This window comes from Dendrobates tinctorius, unplaced genomic scaffold, assembly GCF_039654945.1.
Source record: "Dendrobates tinctorius isolate UK_male_01 unplaced genomic scaffold, ASM3965494v1 ptg000004l, whole genome shotgun sequence".
Lineage (NCBI taxonomy): Eukaryota > Metazoa > Chordata > Amphibia > Anura > Dendrobatidae > Dendrobates > Dendrobates tinctorius.
The window spans coordinates 17,320,513-17,343,212 of NW_027361672.1; the positions used below are offsets into that span (position 1 = coordinate 17,320,513).

The window sequence follows — 22,700 nt, forward strand, 5'->3', positions numbered from 1 at the left end:
TTCTTAGAACTGGACATCCCTCAAAAATTGATGAAGTGTCAAAACTGCACACCACCAAAAGAACACTGTACATTGAAGTATGATGGAGGTAGTATTATTCTTTTGGGCTGTTTTTTAGCATCTGGTCAGTCAATTGTGTATTAAAACTTTCAGGCTTCTGATAAAAAGGTAAAGAGTAATTTTACCTTTCAGTATCAAAACAACCCTAGGCAAACCTCCAAAATAACAAAAGAATGGCTTTGCTAGAAGAAGATCAAAGTTTTGGAATGACCCAGTTAGAGCTCAGACCTGAATCCAATTGAAAATCTTTTCAAGCTTTTGAAAAGAGTTGTGCCTGTTCTTAGCATGTCTCACCTAGGGCATCAGTTCAGCTTAAGAGGCATTTGCACTGCAAGATAATCATGAATGAGCATTTTTAAAAATGATTGTTTCACGATTATCTTGTCATGTAAACAGGCCAAAAATGACCTTATGAACAAGCAAAACACTTAGGGTACATGCCCACTATCAGGAATAGCAGTGTTTTAGACGCAGCTCACCTGTGATGCATCCAAAATGCTGCTTTCTATGATACAAGCAAAGGTGTATAAGATTTATAGAACTTTCATGCCCACTGTGCTTCTAGGTAACGCTGCGCAAACTCACCAGGGGTACGGGTTTACGAGCCGGTGCATGTCAATTTCTGCTGCGGAGGCACTAGTCTCCGCAACAGAAATTTCTACAATAGAATGTATTTGATGTGGTAAATCAGCATTGGTTAATGAACATAGGCGGATTGAATGCAGCATTTTGGACGCAGTGAGAATACGCTCTGTCCAAAGTGCTGCTATTTCTTGATTGTGGGCACGTACCCTAAGAACTATGACAGCCTATGCACACTGTGCTATCTAGTAATGATCACCCAATGCACATTATTTGCTTTGGAGGACATGGGCAGTGTGGTCTACTAAATGGTGCTTTGATGAAGCCGAGATGACTTTTTGGTCCCCTGATTATAATATTTGATTCTATGTTTGCGTAGGCACCTTAATACCCCCCTCTTTTTAATTTGATTTATTTATTATAGACAATGCTCACTGCCTTTTGGAAGTGCATTGAGCAGCAGGGTGGTGTGCTGGTAAAAGGGAAAAAAACCTCTTAAATCTTCTGCCTGAGCGAGTGTAAACGAGCTGAGTGTGACCTGAGCATAAGTGCAAACTGTGGTAAGTGTGTGACTTGTGATTCAGTGACTTTGGATTCAGGGAGTTTCCAGGGGAGGTATTACTGAATTACTGTTATATTTGATTAATACTTTTTATTTTATTTTTGCTTATCTTTTCTGTCTGGTGCAGTCCCCATTAGGATGTGCTCCACTATTGCCAATGCCATCCAGTGCACGTCTTGCCGCATGTATGAAATCCTTGAACAGCCGGTCGAGGGTGCATACTGCTGTGTGAGATGTGAGCATGTTGTGCATTTGGAAGCCCAGATTCTGGATCTAAATGTGCAGCTGGCAACACTGAGATCCATAGACAATATGGAAAGGAGTCTTCTGCTCACTGAGCAGATGCTAAATGGGATAGATGAGGGGAAGGATGCTAGGTTGGAGCTGCAGGACAATGAAGCAGATAGCTGGGTGACAGTTAGAAGGCGGGGTAGAGGGAAGAGCACCAGGGAGGCTATTCCTGATCTGGCACCCCAATAAGTTTGCTAAGTTGGCAGATGAGGGGAGTGTTAGTGCAGGAGTAGCGCTGCTGCAGCAAGGCATGTCCTCTGAAAGCCGGAGGAGTGTCTGCTCCAGTAAGGGGGGAAATAGGAGAGTAGGGCAGGCCAGACAGGTTCTGGTAGTCGGAGACTCAATTATTAGGGGAACAGATAGGGCAATCTGTCACAAAGACAGGGATCATCGAACGGTGTGCTGCCTACCTGGCGCTTGAGTCTGACACATCGCTGATCGGGATGACAGATTACTGGGAGGGGCTGGTGAGGATCCAGCGGTTATGGTGCACATTGGCACAAATGACAAAGATAGAGGTAGGTGGAAGGTCCTTAAAGATGATTTCAGGGAATTAGGCTGCAAGCTTAAAGCAAGGACCTTCAAGGTGGTATTTTCAGAAATACTTCCTGCACCACGCGTCTCGCCAGAGAGGCAACGGGAGATTAGGGAGGTTAATAAGTGGCTCAGGAATTGGTGTAGGAAGGAGGGGTTTGGGTTCCTGGAGAACTGGGCCGACTTCTCAGTTGGCTACAGGTTCTATGCTAGGGACGGGCTGCACCTCAATGGGGAGGGTGCTGCTGTGCTGGGGAAGAAAATGGCTAGAAGGTTGGATAAGTGTTTAAACTAGGGACGGGGGGAGGGTATTCCTTTTATAGGAGGGGAAGACAGTGCAGATAGAGACCTGGGCAAAATAATGAAATTAGGGGTGGGGGTGGCATGGGAAGTGCATGTATACTAATGCCAGAAGCCTCGCCAAAATGGAGGAATTGGAGTAATGTTGTTGGAACATAATTACAACATGGTGGGGATATCTGAGACATGGCTGGATGAGAGCCATGACTGGGCGGTTAATTTACAGGGCTATAGTCTGTTCAGAAATGACCATACAAATAAGCGAGGGGGAGGCGTGTGTTTATATGTAAAATCATCCTTAAAACCCATCCTGCGTGATAATATATATGAATCTAATGAAAATGTAGAGTCCCTGTGGGTAGAAATAAGGGGAGGGGGAAAATAATAAATTACTGATAGGGGTTTGTTATAAGTCTCCAAAAATAATGGAAGCACCAGAGAATATCCTCATAAAGCAAATAGATGAAGCTGCGACTCAAGGAGAAGTCATTATTATGGGGGACTTCAACTACCCTGAAATACATTGGGGAACCGAAACCTGCAGTTCCAGCAAAGGTAATAGGTTTTTGACAACTATGAGAGACAATTACCTTTCACAACTGGTTCAGGACCCAACAAGAGGGGGGGCACTGCTAGACCTAATATTAACCAAAAGGCCAGACCGCATATCAAATATAAGGGATGAGGGTCACTTGGCTAATAGTGATCACAAAATAATAAGTTTTCATGTATCCTTTAATAAGATGTGTAGCAGAGGGGTTACAAGGACACTAAACTTCAGGAAGGCAAATTTCCAACGGATGAGAGATGATCTTGGTGCAATAAACTGGGACGATATCCTGAGACATAAAAATACACAAAGAAAATGGGAGACGTTTATTAGCATCCTGAATAGGACCTGTGCACAATATATACCGTATGGGAATAAACATGTTAGAAATAGGAGGAGACCACTATGGTTAAATAGAGCTGTAAGGGGAGCGATAAGTGACAAAAATAAAGCATTTAGGCTATGTGCACACGCTGCGGTTTTTGCTGCGGTTCCGCTGCGGTTTTGGCCCTGAGGAACCACAGCAGTTCCGCAGACATGGTACAGTACCATGTAACCCTATGGGTTTTCAAAACCGCTGTGCTCACGCTGCGTTTTTTTCCGCGCGGTTTTGCTGCAGTTTTTTTTCCGCAGCATGTCAATTTTTTCTGCTGGATTCCGCTGCGGTTTCACACCTTTAACATAGTAGAGGTGTGAAACCGCAGGGTAAAACCGCAGGCCAAACCGCAGCAAACCGCAGGTCACTTTAACTGCAGTTTTACCTGCGGTTCCGCGGGAAAAGACCCGCAGGTGAATCTGCAGCGTGTGCACATAGCCTTAGAGAATTAAAGCAAGTAGATAGTAGTGAGGCATTAAATAAATACAGAAAATTAAATAAATTCTGTAAAAAGCAAATCAAAATAGCAAAGATTGAGACGGAGAGACTCATTGCCAGAGAAAGTAAAAATAATCCCAAAATATTCTTTAACTACATAAATAGTAAGAAGCTAAAAAATGATAGTGTTGGTCCCCTAAAAAATAGTCTGGGTGAAACGGTGGATGAGGATGAGGAAAAAGCCAATATGCTAAATGACTTTTTTCAACAGTATTTACAAAATCCCATGATGGATAACGTGATCAGGGATAAAAATTCTCCATTAAATGTCACCTGCTTAACCCAGCAGGAAGTACGGCAGCGTCTAAAAATCACTAAAATTGACAAATCCCGAGGCCCGGATGGGATACACCCCCGAGTACTGCAGGAATTAAGCACAGTCATAGATAGACCATTATTTTTAATCTTTAAAGATTCCATAATAACAGGGTCTGGACCACAGGACTGGCGCATAGCAAATGTGGTGCCAATATTCAAAAAGGGGACAAAAACTGAACTTGGAAATTTTAGGCCAGTAAGTTTAACCTCAACTGTGGGTAAAATCCTGGAGGGTTTTCTAAGAGATACTATACTGGAGTATCTGGAGAAGAATAACCTCATGACCCAATATCAACATGGGTTTGCAAGGGACCGTTCCTGTCAGACTAATCTGATAAGCTTTTATGAAGAGGTAAGTTCTGGACTGGACCAAGGGAATGCAGGGGACGTGGTGTACATGGACTTTTTAAAAGCTTTTGATACGGTGCCACACAAAAGGTTGATACATAAAATGAGAACAATGGGGCTAGGGGAAAATATGAGTGGGTTAAGAGCTGGCTCAGGGATAGGAAACAAAGGGTGGTTATTAATGGAGCACACTCGGATTGGGTCACGGTTAGCAGTGGGGTACCACAGGGGTCAGTTTTGGGCCCACTTCTTTTTAACATATTTATTAATGACCTTGTAGGGGGCATAGAGAGTAGAATTTCAATATTTGCAGATGACACTAAACTCTGCAGGGTAATCAATACAGAGGAGGACAATTTTATATTACAGGATTTATGTAAACTAGAAGCTTGGGCTGATAAATGGCAAATTGTCACGGTCACGTGTGTCTGGACGCAGCGAGTACCGCAAGGCGAACCCATGACACGCGTGTCCCTGAATACACCGCCTCCAGTGGGGTGAATTTAAATAATAAAACGTGCAGCTGGATACACTGCCTCCAACTGGCGAATTTAGATATTACACGTATATATAAAGTAGCCTGGAAACCCCGCCTCCAGTAAGGCGAATTTAAATAATAAAGGGGGAACCTGGGTAACATTAACAATGGTGGCCCTGCAATAGGTAATAGGGAAGTGGAGACCTCCTGAACTCCCCTGAGCCAGTGTCCCTGCACTCCTAACGTTCCCTATGCCGGTTCCGCACCGGGCAACCCAGAGGAACCTAAAAACCCTAGCTCGCCCTGAACCTAAACCCTCACTAGGGAATTGGTCGGTGCGGAAACTAATCCCACCACTGCACTAAACACACATGAGGGAAAATGACAATACAGGGGAAACACCACTTAGCTTTGCTCTGTTGCGTACGCTCCTAGCAACAGTCTTCTCCACCCGGATCCATCACCATAACTGGATCCTTCACCATAGTGCAGCCTTGGAGCAGAGTCCACCACCAGTTGCAGCTGTCCAGTAACAGAGTCCCAAAGATGAGTTCAGCTCCTGCCCAAAAAGTCAAGCATGCTTGAGTCCAGCTCTCAGCAACCAAGTCCCGCATGCTGAGTGCAACTCTCTCCATAGTCACCACTCCACCAAGCCATGCAAGCACTTCCTGCCGACACCATAAACTGTGACTCCACCACGCCATGCCAGCCCTTCTTGCAGACCACCTAGCTGCCACTCGTCCCCTCTGGCTGGCCTGCGCAGGACTCATGTTCAGCTCCTTCATCACCCAGGCTTGCTTCCAAAATGACTAACTCACAATATCACCAACAGTCATCAAACCCACCTGAACTCTTTTAAAGAGCCTCACACCTGATTTACAGTGGGGAAAAAAAGTATTTAGTCAGTCAGCAATAGTGCAAGTTCCACCACTTAAAAAGATGAGAGGCGTCTGTAATTTACATCATAGGTAGACCTCAACTATGGGAGACAAACTGAGAAAAAAAAATCCAGAAAATCACATTGTCTGTTTTTTTTTCATTTTATTTGCATATTATGGTGGAAAATAAGTATTTGGTCAGAAACAAGCAATCAAGATTTCTGGCTCTCACAGACCTGTAACTTCTTCTTTAAGAGTCTCCTCTTTCCTCCACTCATTACCTGTAGTAATGGCACCTGTTTAAACTTGTTATCAGTATAAAAAGACACCTGTGCACACCCTCAAACAGTCTGACTCCAAACTCCACTATGGTGAGGACCAAAGAGCTGTCAAAGGACACCAGAAACAAAATTGTAGCCCTGCACCAGGCTGGGAAGACTGAATCTGCAATAGCCAACCAGCTTGGAGTGAAGAAATCAACTGTGGGAGCAATAATTAGAAAATGGAAGACATACAAGACCACTGATAATCTCCCTCGATCTGGTGCTCCACGCAAAATCCCACCCCGTGGGGTCAGAATGATCACAAGAACGTTGAGCAAAAATCCCAGAACCACGCGGGGGGACCTAGTGAATGAACTGCAGAGAGCTGGGACCAATGTAACAAGGCCTACCATAAGTAACACACTACGCCACCATGGACTCAGATCCTGCAGTGCCAGATGTGTCCCACTGCTTAAGCCTGTACATGTCCGGGCCCGTCTGAAGTTTGCTAGAGAGCATTTGGATGATCCAGAGGAGTTTTGGGAGAATGTCCTATGGTCTGATGAAACCAAACTGGAACTGTTTGGTAGAAACACAACTTGTCGTGTTTGGAGGAAAAAGAATACTGAGTTGCATCCATCAAACACCATACCTACTGTAAAGCATGGTGGTGGAAACATCATGCTTTGGGGCTGTTTCTCTGCAAAGGGGCCAGGACGACTGATCCGGGTACATGAAAGAATGAATGGGGCCATGTATCGTGAGATTTTGAGTGCAAACCTCCTTCCATCAGCAAGGGCATTGAAGATGAAACGTGGCTGGGTCTTTCAACATGACAATGATCCAAAGCACACCGCCAGGGCAATGAAGGAGTGGCTTCGTAAGAAGCATTTCAAGGTCCTGGAGTGGCCTAGCCAGTCTCCAGATCTCAACCCTATAGAAAACCTTTGGAGGGAGTTGAAAGTCCGTGTTGCCAAGCGAAAAGCCAAAAACATCACTGCTCTAGAGGAGATCTGCATGGAGGAATGGGCCAACATACCAACAACAGTGTGTGGCAACCTTGTGAAGACTTACAGAAAACGTTTGACCTCTGTCATTGCCAACAAAGGATATATCACAAAGTATTGAGATGAAATTTTGTTTCTGACCAAATACTTATTTTCCACCATAATATGCAAATAAAATGAAAAAAAAACAGACAATGTGATTTTCTGGATTTTTTTTTCTCAGTTTGTCTCCCATAGTTGAGGTCTACCTATGATGTAAATTACAGACGCCTCTCATCTTTTTAAGTGGTGGAACTTGCACTATTGCTGACTGACTAAATACTTTTTTTCCCCACTGTATAATTACGTGCACTAAATCAAAGAAACTAAAGTGCACTACCACTCACCACCACCGGGGCATCTTAGAATGAACGACACCTCTTGTAATAATTCTAATGGCCACCGAGGGCAATCACATCACTTTGGCACCTAGCCAAAGGAAAAAAGTTCACTTATCCATTTAAACTGTCAGATCCATGCTGGATCATGACACAAATGAGGTTTAATGGGGATAAATGTAAGGTCATACACTAGGGTAGAACGAACAAGATGTATAATTATGTGCTTAATTGTAAAACACTGGGCAAAACTGTCACTGAAAAAGACCTGGGTGTATGGGTGGACGATAAACTCACATTTAGTGGCCAGTGTCAGGCAGTTGCTGCAAAGGCAAATAAAATAATGGGATGCATTAAAAGAGGCATAGATGCTCATGAGGAGAACATAATTTTACCTCTATATAAGTCACTAGTGCGACCACACTTAGAATACTGTGTACAGTTCTGGTCTCCGGTGTATAAGAAAGACATAGCTGAACTGGAGCGGGTGCAGAGAAGAGCGACCAAGGTTATTAGGGAACTGGGGGGTCTGCAATACCAAGACAGGTTATTACACTTGGGGTTATTTAGTTTGGAAAATCGAAGGCTTAGGGGTGATCTTATTACTATGTATAAATATATGCAGGGACAATACAAAGACCTTTCTAATGATCTTTTTACTCTTAGACCTGTGACGGGGACAAGGGGGCATCCTCTACGTCTGGAGGAAAGAAGATTTAAGCATACTCACAGATGCGGATTCTTTACTGTAAGAGCAGTGAGACTATGGAACTCTCTGCCATATGATGTTGTAATGATTGATTCCCTACTAAAATTTAAGAAGGGACTGGATGCCTTTCTTGAAAAGTATAATATTACAGGGTATATACACTAGTTTCCTTAATATTGCGTTGATCCAGGGAGCTAGTCTGATTGCCGTATGTGGAGTCGGGAAGGAATTTTTTTCCCCAATGTGAAGCTTACTGTTTGCCACATGGTTTTTTTTTGCCTTCCTCTGGATCAACATGTTAGGGCAAGTTAGGATAGGATATGAGTTGAACTAGATGGACTTATAGTCTTCATTCAACCTTATTAACTATGTTACTATGTTACTATATTCTTTCATTAGTTTTGTTGCTATGCTGTGATATACCAATGACCACACTGCATGTACAAACACACATATACAGTGGCTTAAAAAAGTATTCATACCCTGTGAACTTTTCCACACTTTGTCTTGTTACACCCACAATCTTAGATGTTTATTTACTTGGATTTTATATTATCCACCAACACAAAATAGCAAGTATTTGCGAAATGTAAAGGAAATAAAACATGGTTTTCTAAATATTTTAATATTTTGGATTTTTCTGATGTGTTTCTACCAGCTTTACACATCAAAAGGTTGAAATTTATGTTCATTCTTCGTTGCAAACTAGCTCCAGCTCATGGAGATTGGATGAATTCGTCTGTGAACAGCAATTTTTATGTCTTGCCACAGATTCTCAATGGGATTTCTGACTGGACTGTGACTGGGTCATTCACACACACACACACACACACACACACACACACACGAATATGCTTTATTTAGACCATTCCATTGTAGCTCTGGCTGTACGTTTAGGGTTGTTGTATTGCTGCCCAGTCTGTAGACTTTTTCAGCCTCTGGCAAATATTCCTCAAGGATTGCACTGTATTTAGCTCCATTCATCTTTCCATCAACTCTGACCAGCTTCCCTGTCCCAGCTGAAGAAAAGCATCCCTAGAGCATGATGTTGCCCCCACCATGTTTGACACTGTGGATGGTGTTTAATTTATTTATCTATTTATTATCTCCTTCCTTGGCATCACCAAAACCTGGCTCACGCCCGCTGACTCAGCCTCTCCAGCCGCACTCTCTTACGGCGGATTCCACCTCTCTCACACCCCTCGCCCCAGCAACAAACGTGGTGGAGGAGTTGGCTTGCTCCTCTCCAATACCTGCTCTTTTACCCCAATTCCACTACCACCCTCCGCCACTCTTCCCTCAATCTACTCCCCCTCCAACCTCCAGCTGGCTGTCATCTACCGCCCACCAGAACTAGCCAGCTTCACCTTTCTCGACCACTTTACCACCTGGCTACTTCATTTCCTCTCTGTTGACATCCCAACTCTCATCATGGGTGACTTCAACATCCCCATTGATGCTTCCACCCCGGCTGCCTCTAAACTTTTATCGCTCACTGCCTCCTTTGGCCTCACTGAATGGTCCTCTGCGGCCACTCACAAAGATGGTCACACACTGGACCTTATCTTCACCCGCCTCTGTTTCCTTACTAATCTCACTAACTCACCCCTTCCCCTGTCTGACCACAACCTACTGATATTCTCTTCCCTCTTCTCTCCTAGTGCGCAACCCCCACTCCACAAACTTGCTCACCCTCGCAGAAATCTCAAACACCTCAATTTAAAATCGTTTTCTGAGTCCCTCCTCCCTCTTACAGACATATCTTCACTTCATGACACAGATTCTGCTGCCACCTTTTATAACACTACAATAACAGCAGCATTTGATTCAGCTGCCCCCTCACACATAGCAAAACTTGTACAATCAACAGGCAGCCCTGGCTGACCTGCCACACCAAAGAACTGAGACAGACTTCCAGGGTTGCTGAATGGAAATGGAAGAAATCCCGCTCTGCCGAGCACTTAACTGCATACAAGCAGTCCCTCACCAGCTTCAAGTCCACTCTCACTGCTGCAAAACAATCTTATTTCTCATCTCTCATATCCTCCCTGTCTCACAACCCTAAACAGCTTTTCAACACTTTCAATTCTCTACTCTGTCCCCCAGCACCACCTCCTTCTCTTCTCATTACCGCTGAAAACTTTGCCTCCTTCTTTAAGCAGAAGATTGATACGATCAGAGAAAGCTTTGGCCCACAGCCCCCAATGCCCCTCTTAGCTGCTCAGCCCTGTTCCTCCAAAACCAACTTCTCCACCATGACAGAAGATCAGCTCTCCACCCTCCTATCAAGATCACACTACACCACTTGCAAGCTTGTCCCACTCCCGTCCCACCTCATCCCTAACCTCGCCACAGTCTTCATCCCTACTCTAACACACCTCTTCAACCTCTCACTTACAAATGGTGTGTTCCCCTCATCCTTCAAACATGCCTCGATCACACCCATCCTCAAAAAGCCCTCCCTTGACCCATCTTCTGTGTGTGGCTATCGCCCAATATCTCTTCTCCCTTATGCCTCAAAACTACTGGAACAGCATGTCCATCTTAAACTCTCCTCCCACCTCTCCTCCTGTCCCTGTTTGACCACTTACAATCAGACTTCCGACTGCAGCACTCAACTGAGGCTGGTTTCACATTAGCGCTTTTTAAGCGCACGCACGGCCGGGGGTAGCTCCGCCCCCGAGCCGGCTCTCTGCCCGGCGTGCCCGCCCCTTGCTTGTAGCGCCGCCTCCTAGCACACAGCGGCGCCTGCGATCGGCGCACCCTATCTTTATTATAGGGTGCGCAGATCGTGAGCAGGCCGTGCGCTAGTTGCGCTTTGACCTGCGCTGCGCACTTTTGACGGTGCGCCGTGCGCGCCAAAATCCGAAAAGTTTGATTTTGGCGCGCACGGCGCACCGTCAAAAGTGCGCAGCGCAGGTCAAAGCGCAACGCCTGCGCACGATCTGCGCACCCTATGCTAAAGATAGGGTGCGCCGATCGCAGGGGCCGCTGTGCGCTAGGAGGCGGCGCTACAAGCAAGGGGCGGGCACGCCGGGCAGAGAGCCGGCTCGGGGGCGGAGCTACCCCCGGCCGTGCGTGCAGCTAATGTGAAACCAGCCTGAAACTGCCCTTACTAAAGTCACCAATGACCTACTTACTGCCAAGAGCAAGCAACACTACTCTGTCCTCCTTTTCCTGGACCTGTCTTCTGCCTTCGACACTGTGGACCATTCCCTCCTGCTACAGATTCTCTCATCTCTTGGCATCACAGGTTTGGCCCTATCCTGGATCTCATCATATCTAACAGACCGAACATTCAGTGTCTCCCTCTCCCACACCACCTCCTCACCTCGCCCCCTGTCTGTTGGTGTTCCTCAAGGCTCAGTTCTAGGACCCCTACTCTTCTCCATCTACACCTTCGGCCTGGGACAGCTCATAGAATCCCACTGGTTGCAGTATCATCTCTATACCGATGACACGCAGATCTACCTATCTGGTCCTGACCTCACCTCCTTACTTACTAAAATCCCACAATGTCTGTCTGCTATTTCAGCTTTCTCTGCTCGCTTTCTAAAACTGAACATGGACAAAACAGAATTCACAATCTTTCCCCCATCTCACTCTACCCCTCCACCAGACCTATCCATCAATGTGAATGGCCCTCTTTTCTCTTGGTATTTGTTATAATCTATGTGATTATTGTTATGCTGTAATGTCTATTGTCTGTACAAATCCCCTCTGAAATGTAAAGTGCTGCAGAATATGTCGGCGCTATAGAAATAAAATTTATTATTATTATTATTATTATTATGGCTGCTCACTTTCCCCAGTCCTGCGTGCTCGGTGCCTCGGGGTGATCCTTGACTCTGCCCTCTCTTTGAAGCCAGATATCCAAACCCTTGCCTCCTCCTGCTGTCTCAAACTCAAAAATATTTCCCGGATCCGTGCATTCCTTGACCATGAAACCAAAAAAACACTAGTGCATGTCCTTATCATCTCCCGCCTCGACTACTGCAACCTCCTACTCTCTGGTCTCCCCTCTAGCACTCTAGCACCACTCCAATCCATCCTGCACTCTGCTGAATGACTAATCCACCTGTCTCCCCGTTATTCCCCAGCCTCTCCTCTCTGCCAAGCCCTTCATTGGCTTCCTATCGTCATAAGCTCCAGTTCAAAAAGCAACTATGACATACAAAGCCATCCACAACCTGTCTCCTCCATACATCTGTGACATGGTCTCACGGTACTCACCCACACGCAACCTTCGATCCTCTCAAGATCTCCTTCTCTACTCCCCTCTTACCTCTTCTTCCCACAACCGCATACAAGACTTCTCCCCCATTCTCTGGAACTCTCTACCCCAACATATCAGACTCTCGCCTACCATGGAAACCTTCAAAAAGAACCTGAAGACCCACCTCTTCCGACAAGCCTACAACCTGCAATGATGCTCAGTCTACTGAACCGCCACACGACCAGCTCTACCCTTTCCTAGTGTATCCTCACCCATCCCCTGTAGACTGTGAGCCCTTGCGGGCAGGGTCCTCTCTCCTTCCGTACTTGTGTGTGTATTATATTGCTCATCTTTATTGTACTTGTCTATATTTGCCCCTTTTCACATGTAAAGCGCCATGGAATAAATGGCGCTATAAAAATGTATATAATAATAATAATAATTATAGACATATTTTTTTCACTAATTTTGTTGATATGCTGTGATATACCAATGACCACACTGCATTTTCCTTTTTTCAGGTTTTAATGGGGTGGTTTTAATAATATTTTCTAAATTTTTTGTGTATATATTTTAGTTAATAAATTTATATATACAGCTTTGGAAAAAAATAAGAGACCACCACATCAAAACCCTGTCATGGGCAGCCCATACTCCAGACCTGAATCCCATTGAAAACCTGTGGAATGTAATCAAGAGGAAGATGGATAGTCATAAGCCATCAAACAAAGAAGAACTACTTAAATTTTTGAGCCAGAAGCAGTGTGAAAGACAAGTGTCAAGAATGCCAAGATGCATGAAAGCTGTTTTTAAAACTCATGGTTATTCTGTAAAATATTGATTTCAAAACTCTTCCTGAGTTAATATATTAGTATTGTTGCTTCTTAATGATTATGAACTTGTTTTCTTAGCATTATTTGAGGTCTGAAAGCACTGTTTTTTTTTTATTTTGACCATTTTTCTTTGTAAAAGAAAAATACAAAATTTATTGCTTGGAAATTCGGAAACATGTTGTCAGACGTTTGTAGACTAAAAGAACAAATTACATTTTACTCAAAAATATACCTATAAACAGAAAAATCAGACAAACTGAACATTTGAAAGTGGTCTTTTAATTTTTGCCAGAGCTGTGCATATTATTTTCATATTGTTTTATTTATTAGTATAGTATTATTTTGGGGAGTTAATTATTGATTTACATTATTTACTTTGGTCTGAATGTATAAACACACATTTACAGTGGCTTAAAATAGTAGTCATACCTTGTGAACTTTTCCACACTTTGTCCCATTACACCAACACTCTTAAATGTTTATTTGTTTGGATTTTATGTGATATACCAATGCAAAATAGCAAGTATTTGTGAAGGAAACAAAACATGGTTTTCTAAATATTTTAAAAATATAAATATGAAAATTGTGTTGTGCATTTGTATTCAGTTCCCTTAAGTCAATACTTTCACTGCAATTACTGCTACATGTCTTTTCAGATTTTTCGGATGTGTTTCTACCAGCTTTGCACATCAAAAGGCTGAAATTTATGTTCATTCTTCGTTGCAAACTAGAAACAGCTCATGGAGATTGGATGAATGCATCTATGAACAGCAATTTTTTTGTCTTGCCACAGATTCTCAATGGGATTTCTGACTAAACTGTGACTGGGCCATTCACACACACATATGCATATGCTTTTATCTAAACCATTTCATTGTAGCTCTGGCTGTATATTTAGGGTTGCTGTATTGCTGCCCAGTCTGTAGCCTTTTTCAGCCTCTGGCAAATATTCCTCAAGGATTGTACTGTATTTAGCTCCATTCATCTTTCCATCAACTCTCACCAGCTTCCCTGTCCCTGCTGTAGAAAAGCATACCCACAGCATGATGTTGCCCCCACCATGTTTGACACTGGGGACAGTGTTTTTTGGGTGATGTGCAGTGGTAATTTTCCACTACAAATAGCATTTTGCAGTTAGTCCAAAATGTTCTTCTTTGGTCTTATCTAACTAGAGCACCATCTTCCATATGCAAGCTGGCTTCATACATGGCTTTTTGCAAAGTGCGAATGGGACTTTTTATGACCTTTTATGGCTTGCTCTCAAAAATTTCATTCATCTTGTCACTGTTCCATAAAGGCCATAATAGTTGTCCTGTGGAAACATTCTCCCCACCTGTGCTGTGGACCATGGGCCTCTTAGTTTCTTCCCTAATTAGTGCTCTCCTTGCTGTGGGTGTCAGTTTAGATGGAGGACCATGTCTTGGTAGGTTTGCAAGTTGGGCCATACTCCTTCCATTTTTGGATGATGGATTGAAGAATGCTCAGCGAGATGTTCAGAGCTTGGGATAATTTTTTATAACCTAACAATGCTTTACTCTTCTCCACAACTTTATCCCTGACCTGTCTCGTTTGTACCTTGGTTTTCATAATGATGTTTGATACCTAATTTTTCTAACAAATCTCTGAGGCCTCCACAGAACAGCTGTAGTTATACTGAGAATAAATTACACACAGGTGGACTCAACATATTACTTATGTGACTTCTGGAGGCAATTGGTCACTCAGGATTTTATTTAGTGGTGTCAGATAACAGGAGGCTAAATACAAATGTACGTCACAATTTTCAGATTTATATTTTTAAAATAACTAAAAAAATGTATCATTTCCTTTACACTTCACAAATACTTGGTACTTTGTGTTAATAGATCAATTAAAATCCCGATAAAATACATTTAAGTTTGTGGGTGTATCATGAAAAAACGTGGAAAAGTTCAGGGGTATAAATACTTTTTTGTGGCACTGTATTTGACCGTTGTGTTAGGAACGGCGGAACGCACTAAATAAAAATAATAATAAAGTGCGTTCGCCGCTCGGGGTCCACCGTACAGTAGGTGATATAACCGCTGCTAAGTGGTGGCAGGAGTAATATGGTGGAAATGCGCACAGGGTTAAACTTCACCCAGGTGCGCAGAGCAATCTCAGTTAATTCACAGAGATGCCAAACAAGTACAAATACAAAAAGACTGAGCCTGTTGAAGTCACAGTACTCAGTAAAAACACACACACGGTATCAGGTCACAGGAGTAGCCTGAGACGGCGGCACTACATCCGTCTAGACCTACCGTGTGTGCAGCGTCGCAGCTGCGGATGCAAAGAGGGCTGCTACTGCAGCGTGGCGTGGACACTGCCACTAAACGACAAGGCTAAGGCGCAAGCGCAATGTCGGTCGCTAGCAGCTGTGGATGTTGCAGCAGAGGAGCGCTGGTGTTGATTCTAAGCTCAGTCCCTTACCACATACGTAATATCAGAGGGAAGGGGTTTTATAATGAGTCATTCACCAGAATCATACATCCGTCCTCATACACACAGCAGCAAGTAAGTCTATACTAGCGCATGGTGGAACAGCCATGCACGCCTTTTATAGCAGCCGGGACCTTCTGCACGCTTCCAGATCTCTGAGATGGACCTATGAGATCTGGAGCGGGACCTGAGCACATGACTCCCGATCTCCAATGGGAGATCGTCCCATGAGCATGCTCAGTAGGAGGACAGAAGGACTTAGTGTGGCGCCCCTGAGGCTTCAGTCGCCACAGAGGTACTGCACCTTCTCCTAAGGTGTAGTGCCCCACCATCCAGGTAAGGTGGGAACTCTTGACCACACTCCACACCTGCATTCCACACACAGGATAGTTCAATGGGGCCACCTAACAGCTTCAGGCTGGGGGTTAGCAGAGCACCCCTCGTGGAACCCTGCTTCGTAACACGAGATGTGCTGGGAGGCGGGTGGAGTGAGATGATATAAAAGAGTGGGAAGAGTGAGAGTTAGAGGTTGGTTTGTTAGTTGGAGAGAGAAGAGAGAAGATGGGTGTCTGAAGGACGTGCTGCAGCAGGTCCCAGTGATCTGGGCTGCTGGCATGAGAAAGACCAGAGAAAGAGACTGATAAGATTGATAACCTAACCTTCCATAAGAGAGATAGAACAGATCGGAACAAAGGAGAATAGAAGGATGGTGGGAAGCTGGTTGAAGAAAGATAGAGAACCCTTCCAGTCCAGAGCGCAAAGGCCGGTGCCCGGTCCCCGAGGTTGATTGGATCTTTATGTCCGGCAACAGACACCGGAGGAGTAGTGAGCCACTAACGCCTTGCTCCCATCATAGACTTGGGACACAACAACAACTGAATAGAGAGCCGGGACGCAGTGAGGAGTCCCCGAAGCAGGCTACAGCTGTCTGTCATACAAGTAGAGACTAGGAACACCTAGAGAGAGGCATTCCAGGGTAACTAAGTACTGGAGTGCTTCGCACCTAAAGGCGCATTGGAGGAGTCGTTCAGTGAAGGTACTTATTTGTGGAGTGTGGAAGGGAGAATCCTATCTGGCCTGGAGGTTGGCTGGGGCCCTGACCTGGGGAACACAATACGGAGGCAGGCGTGTATGTGAACTGCAAACAGTGAGTAAAGCTTTTGAACCGCATACTCTGGTGTCCTCCAGTTATTCCAGCACCGCTACATCTGGGTAACAACATCTATACCATTCTGTGCCTCTCCTCATCCATTGCACCTACACTGCCCTGGGACTACAGCTCCACCTGTGGGGAGCTACACCATCTTTGCTGCACCACACCATCAGTCCCAGTGGATCTGCATGCATCGTCGGCTAAGCATCTTACTTGCCAAATACCACGGGTGGTGTCACAAACTATCCAAATAAACTATTACACCATTAACATCACCGCCATTGATATTGGGCACCCAGGTCCACGGATCGGGTCACTGCTGCTGTGACTCATTCCCGCCTTGACACCGGCCCGGTACTGAGTACCCTGCTGCCCTGGGTGTGTGAGGGCGACCCATTAGCCTCAGGAGAGATTTGCTGCAAGGCAATCTCCTCTGCAATCTCCTCTGCAGTAGATAAACAGCAGGAGACTGCAGAATGTGCGGGTCTGGATCCCTGCGGAGTAAACGCAGAAATCCAACGCCTAACACGTTGATCAGTAAACTTTTATATATCATGTCGCTGGTCAGTCCATGTAAATGACCCCTTATTCTCACTGTTATTTGGTTTACCAAAAACTTCTACACTACAGAGCTCCCCTGTTTTGCCTTTTTTCTTTAAATTGAGAATAGAATAGTTGTTATTTTATACACATAGAAAACTAGAATTACAACAACATATACCAACTTATGATTAGGAAATTTACCAAGAGACTTCTTATCAATCCTCATTTGTCTTTCTCGACTGTATTCCAGACAAAATAAATCTAGTTATATCTTTACATCAAAATATTTCAGTTTTTTTTGTCATCCCTGTTATTTACAGCCTTAATTGTGCTCATTCAAGTGGAAAAAACTGGATTTTTTTTGGGGGGTGGAGGGGGAGTGTTATGACATAGATTAATACAATACCATCATAAGGGATGGTAGAACAATTTATTTGTATTAATCATTTGTATTCCTTGGGAACAAGATTATTGATAGTGCATATGATTAGCAGCCATTGGATATATTCTGGATATTTGCAATCTACTCCTCCCCAGTGTCTTAGCTCCTTTGTTACCAAATCTAAACCTGTTACAAATAAATACTTGTTAATAATTTGATAATTTGAAGATGTTAGGTTCATACCATCTGTGAATCTTAGTTGTGATTAAAGAGGTAATCCTAATACCCATTATTCCTAATGACAAGACCAAGCAGGCTTAAAGCATTAGCTGTCGGAAGCCAACGAGAAGAAGCAATGAAGGATATCTGCAATCTTAGACACAATTGAGGAATTGGCCCGTCCTCTTCACAACAAAAGTGATACAAAAGAATTACACCCTCACTAAAGTCTATTTCCTCGTATAATCACACAAAATGATTTTTCTTAAATATGATAATAAATCACGGGAAAAAATCAATGTGGCAGGGCCCAACTGCTCGGCCTGATAACGCATCAATCAATATTTAGTATTTAGATTTTAATTAATACATAGCAGAGCAGGGCCCTTTTAGGAGAGAAATATTATCTCAGATAAAAATATCCTGCACCTTTGGCATGCAAAAGTTGTTGCTTATATCTGTCATTGATCAATCTGCTACAGTTGTGATTAAAAACCCTTTGAAAATCGCAGACAAGAGCACAAACACATTGAGCCAGGCAGTGTATTTGATCCTGTTGTCTGCATAAATACTATTGTGGAACACTGCAAAACCCTTTGACTGCCGGGTCTGATCCTTTTGTTACATAAATGGCTGAGAATTTGCACTTTATATTATCGTAGAAGAATTTATTTATATTTAGAATACTGTTCTTTATTTAATTCTCATTCTACATAGGGCCTGCCTATAAATAAAGTTGCGTTTAATACCAAACTCAGGCACAAAGACCCATTCATTAAGATTGGTGTTGTGCACACCATTATAATGAACGAGGGCTGCTGGAGTAAGATGTGTGTAATTCTTTAAGAGGCGCAAGCCACTTAATAAATTAGGCACCTTCTAAGACTTTAGTAGCTTTGTGAAGTAAGTTACACCACTAAAGTGGCGTAACTTTTCAGGAATTTGATGGGTGAGTGTGGCCCTCCCTGTCCTGCCTATATTCTGCCCATATTGCCTGCCGGATGGGACCGGTTTGAAAACACCAAAAGTGTCATTGTTTTTGCACAACTTGCTAATTGTGCAAATAGTTTGAAACTTACACTCACTGGCCACTTTATTAGGTACACCTGTCCAACTGTGTGTTAAGACTTAATTTCTAATCAGCCAATCACATGGCGGCAACTCAGTGCATTTAGGCATGTAGACATGGTCAAGACAATTTCCTGCAGTTCAAACCGAGCATCAGTATGGGGAAGAAAGGTGATTTGAGTGCCTTTGAACGTGGCATGATTGTTGGTGCCAGAAGGGCTGGTCTGAGTATTTCAGAAACTGCTGATCTACTGGGATTTTCACGCACAACCATCTCTAGGGTTTACAGAGAATGGTCCGAAAAAGAAAAAAAATCCAGTGAGCGGCAGTTCTGTGGCCGGAAATGCCTTGTTGATGCCAGAGGTCAGAGGAGAATGGGCATACTGGTTCGAGCTGATAGAAAGGCAACAGTGACTCAAATTGCCACCCATTACAACCAAGGTAGGCAGAAGAGCATCTCTGAACGCACAGTGCGTCGAACTTTGAGGCAGATGGGCTACAGCAGCAGAAGACCACACTGGGTACCACTCCTCTCAGCTAAGAACAGGAAACTGAGGCTACAATTTGCACAAGCTCATCGAAATTGGACAGTAGAAGATTGGAAAAACGTTGCCTGGTCTGATGAGTCTCGATTTCTGCTGCGACATTCGGATGGTAGGGTCAGAATTTGGCGTAAACAACATGAAAGCATGGATCCATCCTGCCTTGTATCAACGGTTCAGGCTGGTGGTGGTGGTGTCATGGTGTGGGGAATTTTTTTCTGGGCACTCTTTGGGCCCCTTGGTACAAATTGAGCATCGTTGCAACGCCACAGCCTACCTGAGTATTGTTGCTGACCATGTCCATCCCTTTATGACCACAATGTACCCAACATCTGATGGCTACTTTCAGCAGGATAATGCGCCATGTCATAAAGCTCGAATCATCTCAGATTGGTTTCTTGAACATGACAATGAGTTCACTGTACTCAAATGGCCTCCTCAGTCACCAGATCTCAATCCAATAGAGCATCTTTGGGATGTGGTGGAACGGGAGATTCGCATCAGGGATGTGCAGCCGACAAATCTGCGCCAACTGTGTGATGCCATCATGTCAATATGGTCCAAAATCTCTGAGGAATGCTTCCAGCACCTTGTTGAATCTCTGCCACGAAGAATTGAGGCAGTTCTGAAGGCAAAAGGGGGTCCAACCCGTTACTAGCATGGTGTACCTAATAAAGTGGCCAGTGAGTGTATGTTTTACACAAGAATTCTGGTTTAAGCACCTTAATGAATAGGCCCTAAAGTGTAATGTCACAATCACACGAAGGCCAGTAATGTCATAGCGGATGTTTTGTAATCATTTTACCCACATTTTACACATATTGGATTAGTGAGTGTCAAATTTCTAGCATTTGGAGGGCTAGATGGCAGCAGTAGAAACCGATTTTCTGCTATTTGCTTTCTATGTTAAATGGTAGTACAGAATTAGAAAATTATTGTCGCTTTTTGCAAAAAAAAATGTGTGACATCAATAGAACTGAGCTGTGATACTAAACACAACTGCTGGTAGGTGTGCTATTTTTGGAAGAAAAAACTTTTAGCACTTTGCTCGATTTTTTTTCATGTTGAACTGGACCTGCAATATAATAGTGGCTACAAAGTGGCATAAAAATATATATTTATTTTTTCTTTTAATTTTGTCACTCCGTTGTGGAGATATTAGCAATCAAAGTGTTGGGCACCCAATTAGTTAACTTTTTTTTTATATCCAAGTGGGTGTTGAGCAGGTTTCTCAGCATGTGAGTTGTATAGCAGACAACTCTGGTCTCATGATCTAACCTCCTGCATGATTAGAAACCACAGATGACTATCAACTTTCAGATAACATTCCTGTGGGAGGAGGTGCAGCACAGCTAAGATTCATTGTGTAACATTGCAAATCCTTCTATCAGCTCTCCTCCTCTCATAGTACTGCCACCTTTGCTGTCCTGCCCCTTCCCCCACACTGTCTGTCCAGAGAGGTGTCAATAATCACGTGTTGCAATGAGATCAGAGCAGGGTGTCATTACAACTCACACAGTAGTAACCCAAAATAGATTTATCCTGTGTGAATTGTACTAACAGGATTGATCTCAATGAAGATTATAAGCTGCCTGAGCACAACAGACATAAGTGTGATTATATCTCACACACTGAGAACTCTGCTTTGAGCTATGGTGGGAGGTGTTCTGTCCTTTGAATGTTGCTGCCTGCTTATGATTGGTCAGCATCATACAGGGAGAAGAAGTACACGCCCCCAGTGAAAATTGTCTAATAACTCCAACTTGGACTTAACATAAGTTAACTCTTTCCGAGCAAAATACTCTGATTGCTAATAACTCTGCAAAGGAAAGGCGACATTAAAAAACAAACAAACAAAAAAAATGTTTTACATTGTGTCCAATTCAACATGAAAAATTTGGTGAAAGGTCCTCTTTAAGTGTCAGATAGGATCAATAGAAAATATAGGCTATTGCAATATAATGAATGTGATGACAATTTTGTTGTACATTTTGGTACATTGAGTTTTTTGGACATTATAGAGAAGGGTCCTTTACTCTGGCCTCCCACTTTCACAGATTCAAGCAGTTATTGACTTACATATTGCAATCTATGGCCATTCATATGATAGCATGTCTGAATGTGTCTCCCTAGTCTCTTTAATTGTTGTTTGTCTAGGCCTCACAAGACATTATGACATGACAGGCCTAGTAAGTGCAAGAGGTGCCTAGGATGCCAGCCCGAAGATGCCAGCTGCAGAAGTCAAGTTTACCCTGGTCCAGTGGACATAGAGGTACAGACAGGACTCCTGACTAGGTTAGCACATATCTATTTGCTTAACTCTATTGCTAAGTATACAGAGCACAAATTGAAAAGTAAAAAACATTGTTAATACATTGTGATGAACTAGTGACCAAAATTATTTTGTAAATTTTTTCACATAGTGAAATTAAAAGTGTTAAAAATTATATCTAACTTAAGAATGTGATTTAAAAATGGTCATTTACTAATGATAGATTAATTTGGAATGTTCAATGAGCAATTGTTCAAGTACAAAAAATGATGAAGGTATAAACTTTGGGTGTTCATAACTAGAGAAATAATTTTTTACTTGCTACCAACATTTGGAAGATGTCCTTGACATTGGGATTAGCTATTCTCCCAGATAGGAGCAAAATACTGACTTGTTGTTGGGCCCTGAATCATTTTGGTTATAAATATTAACATACATGACCTTACTGAAAAAATAATAGATCCTTACCCAAAGACTCCAGTTCAAAACCCTAACCATGACATACAAAGCCATCCACAACCTCAGTCCTCCATACATCTGTTACCTCGTCTCCCGGTACTTACCTGCATGAAACCTCCGATCCTCACAAGATCTCCTCCTGTACTCCCCGGTTATCTCCTCTTCCCACAATTGCATACAAGATTTCTCCCGCGCATCCCCCCTACTCTGGAACTCTACCACAACATATCAGACTCTCGCCTACCATGGAAACCTTCAAAAAGAACCTGAAGACCTACCTCTTCCGACAAGCCTACAACCTGCAGTAACCACCGATCCACCAAACCGCTGCACGACCAGCTCTACCCTTGCCTACAGTATCCTCACCCATCCCTTGTAGATTGTGAGCCTTCGCGGGCAGGGTCCTCTCTCATCCTGTACCA

The 22,700-nt window shown here is 43.5% G+C and overlaps 1 long non-coding RNA gene across 1 annotated transcript in view; it reads left to right on the forward strand.

Moving 5' to 3' along the window:
- Nucleotides 1-21,985, forward strand: part of LOC141080795 (uncharacterized) — a 142,844-nt gene extending 120,859 nt beyond the window's left edge. Inside the window, exon 3 of the long non-coding RNA XR_012229100.1 lies at nt 21,705-21,985. This is a non-coding gene — a long non-coding RNA (uncharacterized lncRNA). The remainder of the gene's footprint in view (nt 1-21,704) is intronic.
- The last annotated feature ends 715 nt before the right edge of the window (nt 21,986-22,700 follow it).